This window comes from Callithrix jacchus, chromosome 21 (assembly GCF_049354715.1).
Source record: "Callithrix jacchus isolate 240 chromosome 21, calJac240_pri, whole genome shotgun sequence".
NCBI classification, from domain to species: domain Eukaryota; kingdom Metazoa; phylum Chordata; class Mammalia; order Primates; family Cebidae; genus Callithrix; species Callithrix jacchus.
Genome location: NC_133522.1, coordinates 36,305,964 through 36,319,642, shown reverse-complemented (window position 1 = coordinate 36,319,642; position 13,679 = coordinate 36,305,964). Strand labels below are relative to the sequence as shown.

The 13,679-nt window shown below is 39.2% G+C and overlaps 1 long non-coding RNA gene across 1 annotated transcript in view; it reads left to right on the top strand.

The window, feature by feature from the left end:
- The first annotated feature begins 1,221 nt into the window (after nucleotides 1–1,221).
- LOC128930393 (uncharacterized) overlaps nucleotides 1,222–13,679 on the top strand; it is a 36,602-nt gene continuing 24,144 nt past the window's right edge. The window contains exon 1 of the long non-coding RNA XR_008478365.2: nucleotides 1,222–1,304. This is a non-coding gene — a long non-coding RNA (uncharacterized LOC128930393). The remainder of the gene's footprint in view (nucleotides 1,305–13,679) is intronic.

The window sequence follows — 13,679 nt, the reverse complement described above, 5'->3', positions numbered from 1 at the left end:
AGCTTATCAAGTTAGATATTTCCCTCCGATATGAAGATCCAGAGACAACATGTGTGTATTTTCTACAGCCATAAAATAGAAGGAAACTGCAAACAAAAAAGGACAGGCACACTGACAGAGGAAGTCATCATACTCAGAAACTCAAGGCATGTTGAGAATCAAAAGCTGATTGTAGCCGAGCACCAGAATATACCTTGATCACAGGGAGAGACGGTGGCCAAAGAGAGTCCATGAAAGGATTATCATTAGAAATAGTAATCTTTCACAGGCTAAATAAAATGAAAATTTCTATTTAGTTTTTCAAACTGCTGTGTGAGATTTATTATAGTTGATGAATCAGTTTGAAGAATGGAATTTCAATATAAGGCAAGAATGAGTAGTTCTGTTCCCTTTGCCCCTACCCCTAAATACTTTTTCTTTGTCTCTTTCTCTTATTATCCTTGCCTGGAGGCAACTTTAGTTGTAAAATAATGTATCTGAGAAACAGTTTTAAGGAATGCATAAATAATTTAAGTGAATTTCTCAGAAACCTGTTCATATTGCCAGCTTTTGACTCTTGCCCTAATTGCAAAGATACGATGCAATAAGTATGATGGTCAAGGGGATTTGTTTGGGAACTTTCTTCTTTACCATTTTACTTCTAGAAGTGCTGCTGACCACCAGTCTGTTCACATGACCACTGATTTGATGAGTGGGTGACGCTGACATGTTATCCAACTGACGTGGATAATGGACGTTATCTATTAGCTGTGGACCCAGAATGGCTGGAGAAAGACCCTTTGGGAGTTTAACTTTTCCTAAATGTATGTGGTATGCCTAGCATTTGGCAACTGCTCAGAGTCCATGCAGGAAAACAGAAACCAGGGCAATTTACTATAGAGGATTGATTAGGCAAGCATCAGAGGAGTAGAAACGCCAAGGTGAGGGGGATAGTCATTGCAGGAAGCAGCGTCGTCCGTGGGATCCGGGACAAAGGGAAGAAGCCAGGGTTGCAAAAACCCAATCAGCGCTTAGGAAGTGAGGCTGTGACCTCTGAAGAGAGACACAGTTCAGATGGTGGAACGGGGGACCCTGTGGGACCGTGAGCCAGACATCTATGGAGGGGGCACTGCTGTTGGGGTGTGCTGGTCTCTGTGGTGGGAATTCAATGGGACTAGTTCTTCGAATCAGAAGGTGGGAGGAGGAGACGGGAACCAACTGCCATTGCCAGGGTGACGTTAACAAAAAGAAAGTCAGAGTAGGAACAGCTGCTTTCTTCTCCTGCCTGCCAGTTACTCTCTAGTGCCCCCTGTTGACAGAATGTAGTAAGTAACATCTAAAAACGGTCTGTAGCTTCGTAACCATCAGACTGACTCTGCTCGTCTGAGCTAACTCTGAGAGTTTATGCTATATATTTGTCATTTTAGGTTACATCTACAAAATCGTAAGTGCATTTAATATGTAGTTGAACAGAAGACTTTTTCTTTCTTAAAGGAGTGAATATTTTAGGATTTTACTATAATTATACCGTAAAGGCCCATGGTATGAGTCACTATCCTATAGCTATGTGAATAAACTCTTGGGTGAGTGTTACAATAGGCACACATTGTAATCAATCTCTGTCTGGTGAATTATAGTATTATTTCAGTTTGAAAGATGCCTGTTTCAAAAGCAAGACTGGCTTATTATTAAAAGCAAACTAATACACAAATAAAATACAGATAGCAAATCAGAGAATTACATGACCTTAAATTAGAGAGTTCAGCCTTCATATCTTCTAAACTACTCTTGCATGTTTCCATAGGGCCTTAGAGTTTTGGTACATAAAAATTGATCTTTTCCTATAGTTCTGGAGTCTGGAAAACAAAAAGGCACTGGGAGATCCAGTATCTGATGAGGGCCTGCTTCCTGGTTGAACATTGTATCCTCACTGTATCCTTCTCTGTATCCTCACAGAGTTCAAGATCAGCCTGTGCAACATGGTGAAACCCTGTCTCTACGAAAATATGCAAAATTAGCTGGGTGTGGTGGCATCGCCTGTATCTAGCGACTAGGGAGGCTGAGGCAGGAGAATTGCTTGAACTCAGGAGGCTGAGGTTGCAGTGAGCCAAGATCACACCACTGCACTCCAGCCTGTGTGACAGAGAGAGACTCTGTGTTTTTTTTTTTTAAAAAGAATAAATATATCAATAAATAAATACACTTCTGTTATTCATAACACACTGAACTGATGGTACTTCTGTTATAGCAGCCCCAAAGGGCTAAGACATCCACCTAGAGATAGACCGCACTAGACCACTGGAAGCCTAATCACGCATAGGAGAAAAGTGGAGCAGAACAGAAGCTACCTGAACAGAAGGAAAGGAGGTGCTGATTAAGTGTGATTAATTCCATATTCAAGCCTATTGATTGAACAAGAATGTCTCCCTCTACCTTCCTAATGGACAGAGGGAAGTCAGAAACTTTATCTTAGTGGCCCTCTTACCACATGGACATCAACACTGAGAGCTGAGATTTGGAAGTGGGGGGTCATTCTCCAGATTCTCTAACCCCACTGGTGATAAATCCATGGAAATAGTAAAGATATCTGTCTTGCCATCAAATCTTCAATGCCTAGATTATTGTCTGGCAATTAATAATCTCTTAGTAGTAATTTGTTGAACAAGTTGAGTAGATCGATTCTTACTTTTATGGAAATGTATATGTTTAGAAAACTTAAATTCAAATTCTGGTTTTGATACTAACAAACAGTGTTACTTTGGGCAAGTAACATCTCTAGACCTCAATCATTTGTCTGTCATATGGCGTGATAGGCCTTTCTCTAAAACTAATTCTGGGATGCATTCCAATTTCACAATTCTGTTATTCATCTTCTCATTAGTGCTTTGGATAACCTGCGGCTGCTTTTATAATCACAATCTGTAGCATAAACAAATCCTAAAATAAATATGTTTAGTGGGTAGCCAGAAACATATGGGCTGATTCTACATACAGGGGTTTCCTTCATTTTCTATTCTTTTGGTATTTTATTCTTCATGAGAATAGTACCAGAGGTTAGAAAAGAGGACTTATCCTACGTCCTGCCTTCTAGGTGCCTTCTTTGACTCCAGCGTGAACATTCAAAGTCCAGTGCAGTGTTTTGGCACATCAATCAAGTAACCAACATGAAATCTGTAAGTGAGTGTAATTTCTAAAGAAGTGGTTATAGAAGACAGTGCTGATGAGCAGAAATAGCATTTTAAATGATAGAGAGAAAACATCTGAGCTCTCTTCAAACCTCGTATTTCTGTGTGGAAACTTATAGAAGTCATTTTAATGCTCAGATACTCCAGTTTTACCATCATAAAATAGGAGGCTAGAGTACCTCTCTGTATTCTTTCACCTCCAACATTCAATAATTCAGACTAATGCACTGAAAATTTCAGTGTATTTTATGGCTAAAATTTGCCCCCGGGAATACATATTTTAAAACTTGAGATTTTGGTTGTCCTGATCGAGTAGGTAGATGAAAATAAAAGACTGAAAGCACCATTCGTGTTAAATATTTCTGTTAAAAATTTAAAAATTTTTGAATTTGGTAACTGCACAGTAGTTGTAAATATTTATGGGGTAATGAAATGTTTTGATACAGGCATGCGATTTATAATAAGCACATCATGGAGAATAGGCTATCCATCTCCTTACACACAATCTTATTATACTCTTTTAATTCTTTTAAAATATATGATTGAATTATTATTGACTATTGTCACCCTGTTTTGCTATAAAACAGTAGGTCTTATACATTCTTACTAACTATAATGGGAGTTAAATTTATAGAGAGCCATTTTAAGGGAAATTTTACATCGGTTGCTAACATTTAGAATACGTAAGCCTCATGGCTCAGCTCTCCCTCATTGAGGAGCAGTAGAGAGAAGTAAAGCATAGTCTCCAGGCAGAAGTGCCTGGGTTTGAATTGCAGACATACAAGCGTGTGGCCTCGGTTGCTTCTTTTAGCCTCTCCACAGTCAGTTTCCTTATCTGTAAAATATGGATTGCAATAAAGCTCCATCGAGTGATGGTAACAGCGAAATGAATCAATACACATGTTTTAAAGAGCTTAGAAATGTTCCAGGAATAATATAGCCACTTAGTGAATGATAGGTATTACCACAAGTACTGTTATTGCAGGTTGAGTATCCCTTATCCAAAGTGCTTGGAACTAAAGGCATCCTGGAATTCAGATCTGTTCGGATCATGGAATATTTGCATGAAAATGGTTCAGCATCTCAAATTTAAAAATCCCAAATCCAAAATGCTCCAATGAGCATTTCCTTCGAATGTCATGTCAGTGCTGAAAAAGTCCTGGGACAGGTGCTGCAAACCACCGTGGCACATGTTTACCTATGTAACAAACCTGCACATTCTGCACATGCATCCTGGAATCTAAAACACAATTTTTAAACAAAGTTTTGAATTTTGAAACATCTTGAATTTTGGATTTTCAGATTAGGGATACTCAACCTGTTTTAGTATCATAGATAATGGTGTGAACCTGTTCACAGAACACGTTTAAATTTTCATTTAACAAGGCTTTCAATGAAACTACAAAAAATAATCAGCTAAATTACTACCAGTGGTGGAATGCAAGGTAGGAGGATGACAGAAGGTGGATAATTACTATGTGATACAGTTTCAAACCCAGCCATGTGAACATAACTGGGAGGATAAAGGAAAGGAGATGCCACTGAGAAATTTACGGACAAGTTTTTAGGAATACCTGGAGAATAGAAGGTGATTCTGAGCTTGTGTAGGAAAATGACAACTTGGAGCAAAGGGTTTGCTGCCAAAAATAGGAAGAGGGAAAGGTCAGGGATGTTGACTTATTTTTGCACTGTTCTTATTGCTAAATGTTCTGAAAAGATTATATCCTGCCCCATGACAAAAATTGCTCCATCAGCACCAGTCAAGTGTCTTCACGAAAATCAGAATGGAAGGTGAATCAATCAAATTCAGCAAGAGAGGGGCTTGCCACAGCAAATCTCAGTTGATTGTGGAAGGAGGTCACATTTTGTGGAGGAATATAGAGACATAGTCTTTTTAAAAATTCTCGGTAAATTTTCAAACTATGAATTGAAATTCTAGTGCCATTATTATAAATTATTCAACCTCATTTTAATATTAGATACTAAAATGTTGCCCAGCTTAACACTGGCAATGCTTTCCCTGTGGGCACCAGACCTGAGGGTATGATCATGTGCTGCGTGGTAGAGAAGCCTAGAGACCATGGCAAGCTAACCCAGAGATCAGAGAACTATGCCATGCTTCTTTCTTACAACCCTGAGACCAAAAAGACCCATGCAAAGCTTCCCCTTGGTTCCACGATGCTTATCTCATCAGCCAACAGAGTTGTGGTTGGTGTGGTGGCTGGAGGTGACTGAACTGACAAACCCATCTTGAAGGCTGGCTGGGCCTACCACAAATATAAGGCAAAAAGGAACTTCTGGCCACGAGTATGGGGTGCAAACACGAACCCTGTGGAGCTTCGTGTCAGAGGTGGCAACCACCAGCACATTAGCAAGCCCTTCACCATCTGCAGAGATGCCTCTACTGGCTAAAGTGGGTCTCACTGCCTCCCACCAGACCAGATGTCTTGGGAGTCAAGATGATTCAGGAGAATAAAAACTAGTGCTGAGGGGCTCAGTAAAGTTTGTCCTTATGCCACTACAAAAAACAAAAACAAAACAAAATAACAACAAAAACAAAAACAAAAAACAGAGAGAGAGAGAAAATACACAGAAGCTGTGACTCATGTTAATCTGTGCTAAATCATGAAGAACTGTCACTTTTGTGATTTTTTTTCCTAAGGAGAAACTTGCAATTTAAGGTTGCGTTTATACATCTGTTTACATTTCCTTCTCTCTATCTTTACCGAGGGCCTATGGTAGGCGTAAAGAGAATATGACATATCTCACCATAGAGCGGATAATGTCTACATTGACATATCGGATTCAGTATCTGACATCTAAGAGTGTTGCCTATATCTTGACCACCCTAAACTTTCATTGTGGATATTAGATGAGATCTCTGGGATCAGTTAATTGTTTTTCATTGTTGTTTTGACACCGAGTCTCACTGTTGCCCAGGCTGGAGTGCAGTGGCGCCATCTGAGCTCACTGCAGTCTTCACCTCTGGGATTCAAGCGATTCTCCTGCCTCCAGCTCCCGATAGCTAGGCACCACACCCAGCTAATTTTTGTATTTTTTGGTAAAGATGAGGTTTCACCATGGTGGCCAGGCTGGTCTTGAACTCCAGACTTCATGTGATCCCACCTGACTTGGCCACCCAAAGTTCTGGGAGTAAAGGTGTGAGCCACTGTGCCCAACCTGGGATCAATTAATTTCTAGCAATAATTTTAATCCTCTGCCAATGTGCAGAATCCATGGGAGAGTATCTATGGCAAAGTGAGTAGACACCTGGTTTTATTTAAGAAGTTCTTGATTGGATCGAAGGATGCCTAGATAGCTGGTAAAGTGTTGTTTGTGGGGGTGTCTGTGAGGGTATTGCCAAGGAAACTGACATTTGAGTCAGTGGACTGGGGGAGGAAGATCCATTCCCAGTGTGGGTGGGCACTATCCAGTCAGCCACTAGCATGGCCAGAACAAAGCAGGTGGAAGAAGGTAAGATAAGCTGACTTGCTGAGTCTTCTGGCTTTCATCTTTCTCCCATGCTGGATGCTTCCTTCCGTTCCTCCTGCCACTGGACATCAGATTCCGGTTTCTCCGGCCTTTGAACTCTTGGACTTACGCTAGTGTAAGTCCAGGTTTGCCAGGGGCTCTTGGGCCTTTGGCCACAGACTCAAGACTTCACTGTCGGCTTCTCTGCCTTTCAGGATTTTAGTCTTGGACTGAGTCACTGCTGGCTTCTTTCTCCTCCAGCTTGCAGATGGCCTATTGTGGGACTTTGACTTAAGACTGTGTGAGCCAGTTCTCCCTAATAAACTCCCTTACATGAAAGGAACTTTATTATAAATTAGTTTATTATATATTATTAAAATTCGTTTATTATATATTATATTATATATATTAAAATTAGTTATATATAAAGAAGTTAATCAAGGCTGGGCATGATGGCTCACCCCTGTAATGCTAGCACTTTGGGAGTCAGGTGGGTGGATCACCTGAGGTCAGGAGTTTGAGACCAGCCTGGCCAACGTGCTGAAACCCCATCTCTATTAAAAATACAAAATAAGCCGGGCATAGTGGCACAAGCCTGCAATCTCAGCTACTTGAGAGGCTGAGGCAGCAGAAGAATCACTTGAACCCGGGAGGTGGAGGTTGCAGTGAATAGAGATCGTGTCATTACACTCCAGTCTGGGTAACACGAGTGAAAGTCCATCTCAAAAAAAAAAAAAAAAGTTAATCAAAACATTTGGAGAAACATTTATCATCAAGCGTAAAAGTCCCTGGTTACCTATTTCCAATGACAAGGGCAACCCAACTACAAGGAACCATTTATTTACACCTTGTGTTGATTTACTGATAGGAAACTGGTAATAAATTATTCAAAACCCTTTTTTTCCTGGAAAATGACAGGAAAGAGATTGGCAGATCTTCTCCTTGTTAAATTAGTTACCTTTTAAAGAGACTACAGACTCTCAAGTTTTCAGTGCAGAATCCAGCAGTTAATAAGGTAGAATCATCTTCTTGACAGTTAATAAATAATTCTATAAAATAACCATAAGTTATTCATGGTTGTGTCTCAAGCATGATTAAAAAGGACTAATTTGATCTGGAAGAAGTAGGTGGGCATTAGAAGGAAAGAAGGGAAAAATGAGATTTTTTCTGTATGGGAGAAATAATACTTAGATGAAACTTGAGAGTGGAAAACTTTAGAAATTATTCATTGTTTGCCTGTTCATGTGTTGTTTTTTTTCTGTATTTCCAGAAGTCAGAAAAATTTTTTTTTGCTTTAGATAACTTCACTTTGATAACTCAAAGCCTTGCTTTAATCTCTCCCTGCTCTAGTTTTCTGTAGGCTTTCTTTCTCGATGAACAAATATGTATTGCACACATATATTATATCAAAGTTTGAGAAAAGTTTGTGTGGTAAACAAGACAAAGGCACATTATAACTGATAATATAGTTTCATATCGCCCGTCTTTAAGGACACTGAAACTGGTCACAGAGGATAATAAGGAAACACCATTATGATTCTCATGTTGCCTCAGTCATTTTTATAGACATAAAAATAATACCTACCAGTAAGGGTTGAATATCTGTAATATAAAGGCCTCCAAAATGTTAATCTTCCCTCAAATATATTATCAGACAGAGTCTTTTTTTTATAAAACTAAAAACACAGAAAACTTTTCTTTGGGTTTGTTAATTCATTCAACATATATCTGTTGATGATCTATTTTGCACATAAGTCTTCAGGGACTACAAGCCTTATTTGGGTCTGCTCTGCTTTCTTTTTTAAGAAAAGTTTTATTTTAAGTTAAGGAGTGTGTGCACAGGTTTTTTTTATATAGGTAAACCCATGTCATGGGAGTTCGTTGTACAGATGATTTCATCTCCCAGTTACTAAGCCTAGTACCCAATAGTTATCTTTTCTGCATCTCTCCCTCCTCCCACTCTTCACCCTCAGGTAGGCCCCAGTGTCCATGGTTCCCTTTGTGTCATCATTTAGCTACCACTTATAATTGAAGATGTGTGGTATTTGATTTTAGGTTCCTGTGTCAGTTTGCTAAGAATAATGGTCTCCAGCTCCATCCATGTCCCCACAAAAAATACGGTACCATTTTTTATGACTGCATAGTATTCCATGATGCATATGTACCACATTTTCTTTATTTGATGTGTCATTAGTGGGCATTTAGGTTGATTATATGTCTTTGCTATTGTGAATGGTGCTGCAATGACAATTTGCAAGCATGTATCTTTATGGTAGAATTATTTGAATTCCTCTGGATTTGTATTCCTCTGGATTTGTATTCCAGTAAAGGGATTGCTGGGTCAAATGGTAGTTCTGTTTTTAGCTCTTTGAGGAATCACCCCACTGCTTTCTGTGCTTTCTAACAGAGCAATCTAAGCTAATAGATTATCATTTGTTTTATTCTTCTATGGAAAAACCATAGAAAACCATCTATTTCTGAGGTATGAACCTTTCACAGATATTTTGTTCCACTTCATTCTCCTTTCTTAATAATCATATAGAACATCTTGTCTTTTCCCCTAAGTATCTCTGTTAGAGAGTAGTTTGGCTGTAGGTACTTAGACAAATAACCCAGGTGGCATGTGTCTATGATACAGTCTCTATAATGCTGTGCTCAGGGTCTGTATCTTAGACTTCCTTAAGTAAGGCAATTATATGTATACATGGTTTAGCATCCCATTTGTAACCCATGTATCTTCCATCTCAGCTTAGGAAGCACAGTCCCCTCTTACTGTGGGGTCTATTTATATTATCTCATTTCTTTCCTTCACTTTCCTTATATCTAAATTTAGAATCCAATAGTCTACAAAATACGTTCCAATTCAGTGTATTTTGATCTACAAGGCTCATACCAAAGCACAATTCTCTAATCCCATGATTTTACTGCAAGAGTTGTAAAGTAACATAGGGTTGGATTTACTGCAATCCTTTCGAAAGTGTGGACAACGAAAGTTTATATGAGTACATTCTGAAGGAATGCTGTACCTAACAGGATGCTCTAGCTAATTAGACACGTAAATTGGGTGTGGTATTTGGGAAAGATAGAGGAAGAAGAGAAAAATTGAAATAAATTTCTACCTTCAGAGAAACTTCAATGTGTTTTCCGGGCAGTCTCTGTCTGCATTATAGAAATCACCCAGGGTATATCTTTAGATATAAAACTATAAAGCAACTTTCCATTATCTTATTAGTAGTTCATAGTAAAGAGATGAAGTTCTTTATTTTTGAAAATATAAGTTCTTGTGTTTAATCAAAGTTTAACTTTAAAGTTGTTCAGTTTACATGCTTTTATTAAGATGAAGTTGCAGAGGAGATAACCTTTGTAAAGTCAGGTAGACACAGAACTGTGTTTGAATTAATTTTTTTTTACTATCAAGAACTTTTTCCAAGAATTCAAGAAATTGCTTGTAGTAATGAGAACCAGAGAGAAGACAATAAAGGCCTTCATTGAATGATAGACTCTTTTTTTTTTTTTTGAGACAGAGTTTCGCTCCTGTTACCCAGGCTGGAGTGCAATGGCATGATCTCGGCTCACCGCAACCTCTGCCTCCTGGGTTCAGGCAATTCTCCTGCCTCAGCCTCCCGAGTAGCTGGGATTATAGGCACGCGCCACCATGCCCAGCTAATTTTTTGTATTTTTAGTAGAGACAGGGTTTCACCATGTTGACCAGGATGGTTTCGATCTCTTGACCTTGTGATCCACCCACCTTGGCCTCCCAAAGTGCTGGGATTACAGGTTTGAGCCACCCCACCAGGCCTGAATGATAGACTCTTATGAGATGCCTAAGTGCCCATGACAAGAGCTGGCCCAGTGCTGCGGAAAGATCCCTGTCATGGTCTGCTCCCTTAAACACTGATGACTTTGTGAGCACCTAAAGATAGAAAGCTTGACACAAACATAAGATATCTCAAGAGAGTATTTACAGTGACAGTGGAAAAAGTCTTTCTGCCAGCTCCAAGAATAAGGACTTTTGACCCAAGAGAACTGAATCAAGAGGGGAATATGTTTGATGGCATTCTGCAACTATTTTAAGTGACTATTTGCATATATACTGAGTTACTTTTTTGGTATAACAGAAATATTTCAGCAACAATTTTCAGTTATGAAACAAAGTTACTAATGGCATACAATTGCGCCAATGAGTAGCAATGCAAGAAATATCTTGCTTCTACTGCAGAATGGTTAAACTTGTATGTACATTTTTTGTATCAATTACATTTTTTATTAGAATTCTGGTATATGTCTTTCAGTTTAATTTGAAAAGGTCTTTATTCCTTTTGAACTGAGAAGTGTTAATAAAAATAGTGATAATAATAACATATACAGTAAGTGCTTAATCTGGGGATACTGTGGTAAGTGGATAAGATAAGTGTTTTGTATGGATTAGTTCATTTAGCCATTACACCACCCTAAGGTGAAATTTTTAATTTTTACTATTGTATATGTGAGGATACTTAGGTATTAGAGAACCTAACACATAGATTTAGGATGCAAAGCAAGTCTGATTAACTCCAGAACCTTTGAACCAACGCACCAGGATCTGACAACCTCAGCACAATTGATATTTGGATTGGATTATTAGTTAAAGATGGGACCTTTACTGTGTATCATAAAATACTTAGCTGCATCCCTGGTTTCTACCCACTACATACCAGTGGCACTGGTACCCTCCCAACACGCACACATACACATGTTCGCATGCACACACACATGCACAATGTGAAAATTGCCAAATGTGTCCTAGGTGAGGTTAGAAGGGAGGTGAATCACCTGGGTTGAGAACCACAGCTTGATACTATATTGCATCGCTGCCAATTCAGCAGGTGAAATGGGAAGCACAGGACCAGGAGAGATACTTTTGGTAACCCCTGAAAGTTTTAGAAGACAGGGCCCTGAATATGGCTAGGAAATGACGGGGAGCACCTAACTAATTTGATGTCCGTGCTCCTTAACTTCACTTACTTAAGAGTTGAGGATTCAGGAAAAAACGATAGAATTTGATGTTAGCATTTCATGCCCAGTTTGTTTGACATGTCTTTAGCACTGGGTTTTTTGTAAGCATATTTGCTACCAAACCTGGCCCAGCTAATGGCTTGAGCCAAGAGCCGTTAGAGCAGATAATGAAAATATCCAAATCAGAATTTAAAGTGGAAAGATAAAACAGAGAGAGTAACTGAGAAGTTAAACTATTAGCGTGAAACTATATTGAGAAACTACATCAGACCTTGTTTTGTGGCCATTATCTCTTTAGGACAGAAAAAAAAAAAGGTATCTCCCACCTCTCCTAGGAGGAGAACCAAGCTTTCACTTTCCTAAAGACAACACATTTTACCACCAGGCGGCAGGTGTCAATTAGCCTTCTGAGTGTAGATTGGGCAGCCCTGGATGCTGAGAACAGAGAGGCTGGGTATGGTGGCTCAAGCCTGTAATCCCAGCACTTTGGGAGGCCGAGGTGGGTGGATCATGAGGTCAAGATATCGAGACCATCCTGGTCAACATGGTGAAACCCCATCTCTACTAAAAATACAAAAAATTAGCTGGGCATGGTGGCAGGTGCCTGTAATCCCAGCTACTCAGGAGGCTGAGGCAGGAGAATTGCCTGAACCCAGGAGGCAGAGGTTGCAGTGAGCCGAGATCGCACCATTGCTCTCCAGCCTGGGTAACAAGAGCTAAACTCTGTCTCAAAAAAAAAAAACAACAACAACAACAACAACAAAGAAAATCTGCTGTTTGGCCAAGTTCGCTGTGAAACTCTATATTGGGGGTAGGGAGTTGAAGATTGAGAAGAAGAGTGCCTTTTGCCACCTTCTGAATACTGAGATTAGAAAGGACAGCATGTCTGGATGTTCAGAATTTGGAGACCTAGGCCTGGTTGTTTGCTGGTGAAGGGAAGATCAAGGCTGCAATGAGCTGTGATCGTACCACTGCACCTCAGCCTGGGTGATGGAGTGAGACCCTGTCTCAAAAACAATATTATCATTTTCTAAAGGATTTAAGAGATTTTTAACAGTAATGTTAAAGGTATGCAATTATTTCCATATTTTATGAAATTGGATCTTATTCTCTGGATTCTTTTTTAGAAAAAAAAAAGGCTGGGAAAAATTTGGTGAGGCCTTGAATAGCTTTATCAGATTTACCTTTCATTCTATAAACTAAACCCACTTCAGAAAGATTAAAGAATAAATTTTAATCAAATTTGGGGCAATGAATAATCAGACTATAAGTGAGTCACAATATATGTGTATTTAACTTACACAAATTTAACACAGAATTCAGCAAAAAGTTACACAAATTTAAAAAATGTATTCTATATTTTCTCATTTTTTGTTTAATGCATATAATCATGTACATTGCATATTTATGAGTATATATAACTGTCCAGATTTTACACAAACAAATGCATATTGAATATTTGCTGAAACAGGAAGCTTGTCACATAGTAATATAATTGATGGATTAGTTATTAATCCTATTAATAATAATACTGACCAGGTGCAGTGGCTCATGCCTATAATCTCAGCACTTTGGGAGGCCAAGGCAGGAGGATCACTAGAGAAACAGAATCAAAGGAGTAGTTATAGATAAAGAAATTTGTCATGAGAGATTAGCTTATGACTGTATGGAGGCTGAGAAGCTCCATGATCTGTTATCCACAAGCTGGAGGGGCAAGAAAATCAGTGGTATAGTTCTAGCCCAAGTCCAAAGGCCTGACACCTGGGGAACAAAAGGTGTAAGTCCATGTCCAAGTTGAAAGGCCAGAGAGCTCCTGAGATCTAATGTTAGAGGATAAAAGAAAAGAGTTGCTCCAGCTCAGCAAAGGGAGTGAATTTGCCCTTCCTCTGTCTTTTTCTTCTATTCAGGCTCTCAACAGATTGGATCATGCCCACCCATGCGGGACAGGCCATCTTCTGTACTCAGTCTATGGATTCAAATACTAATGTGCTTCCAGGGACACCTTCACAGACACACCCAGAAATAATGCTTTACTGTCTATCTATATGG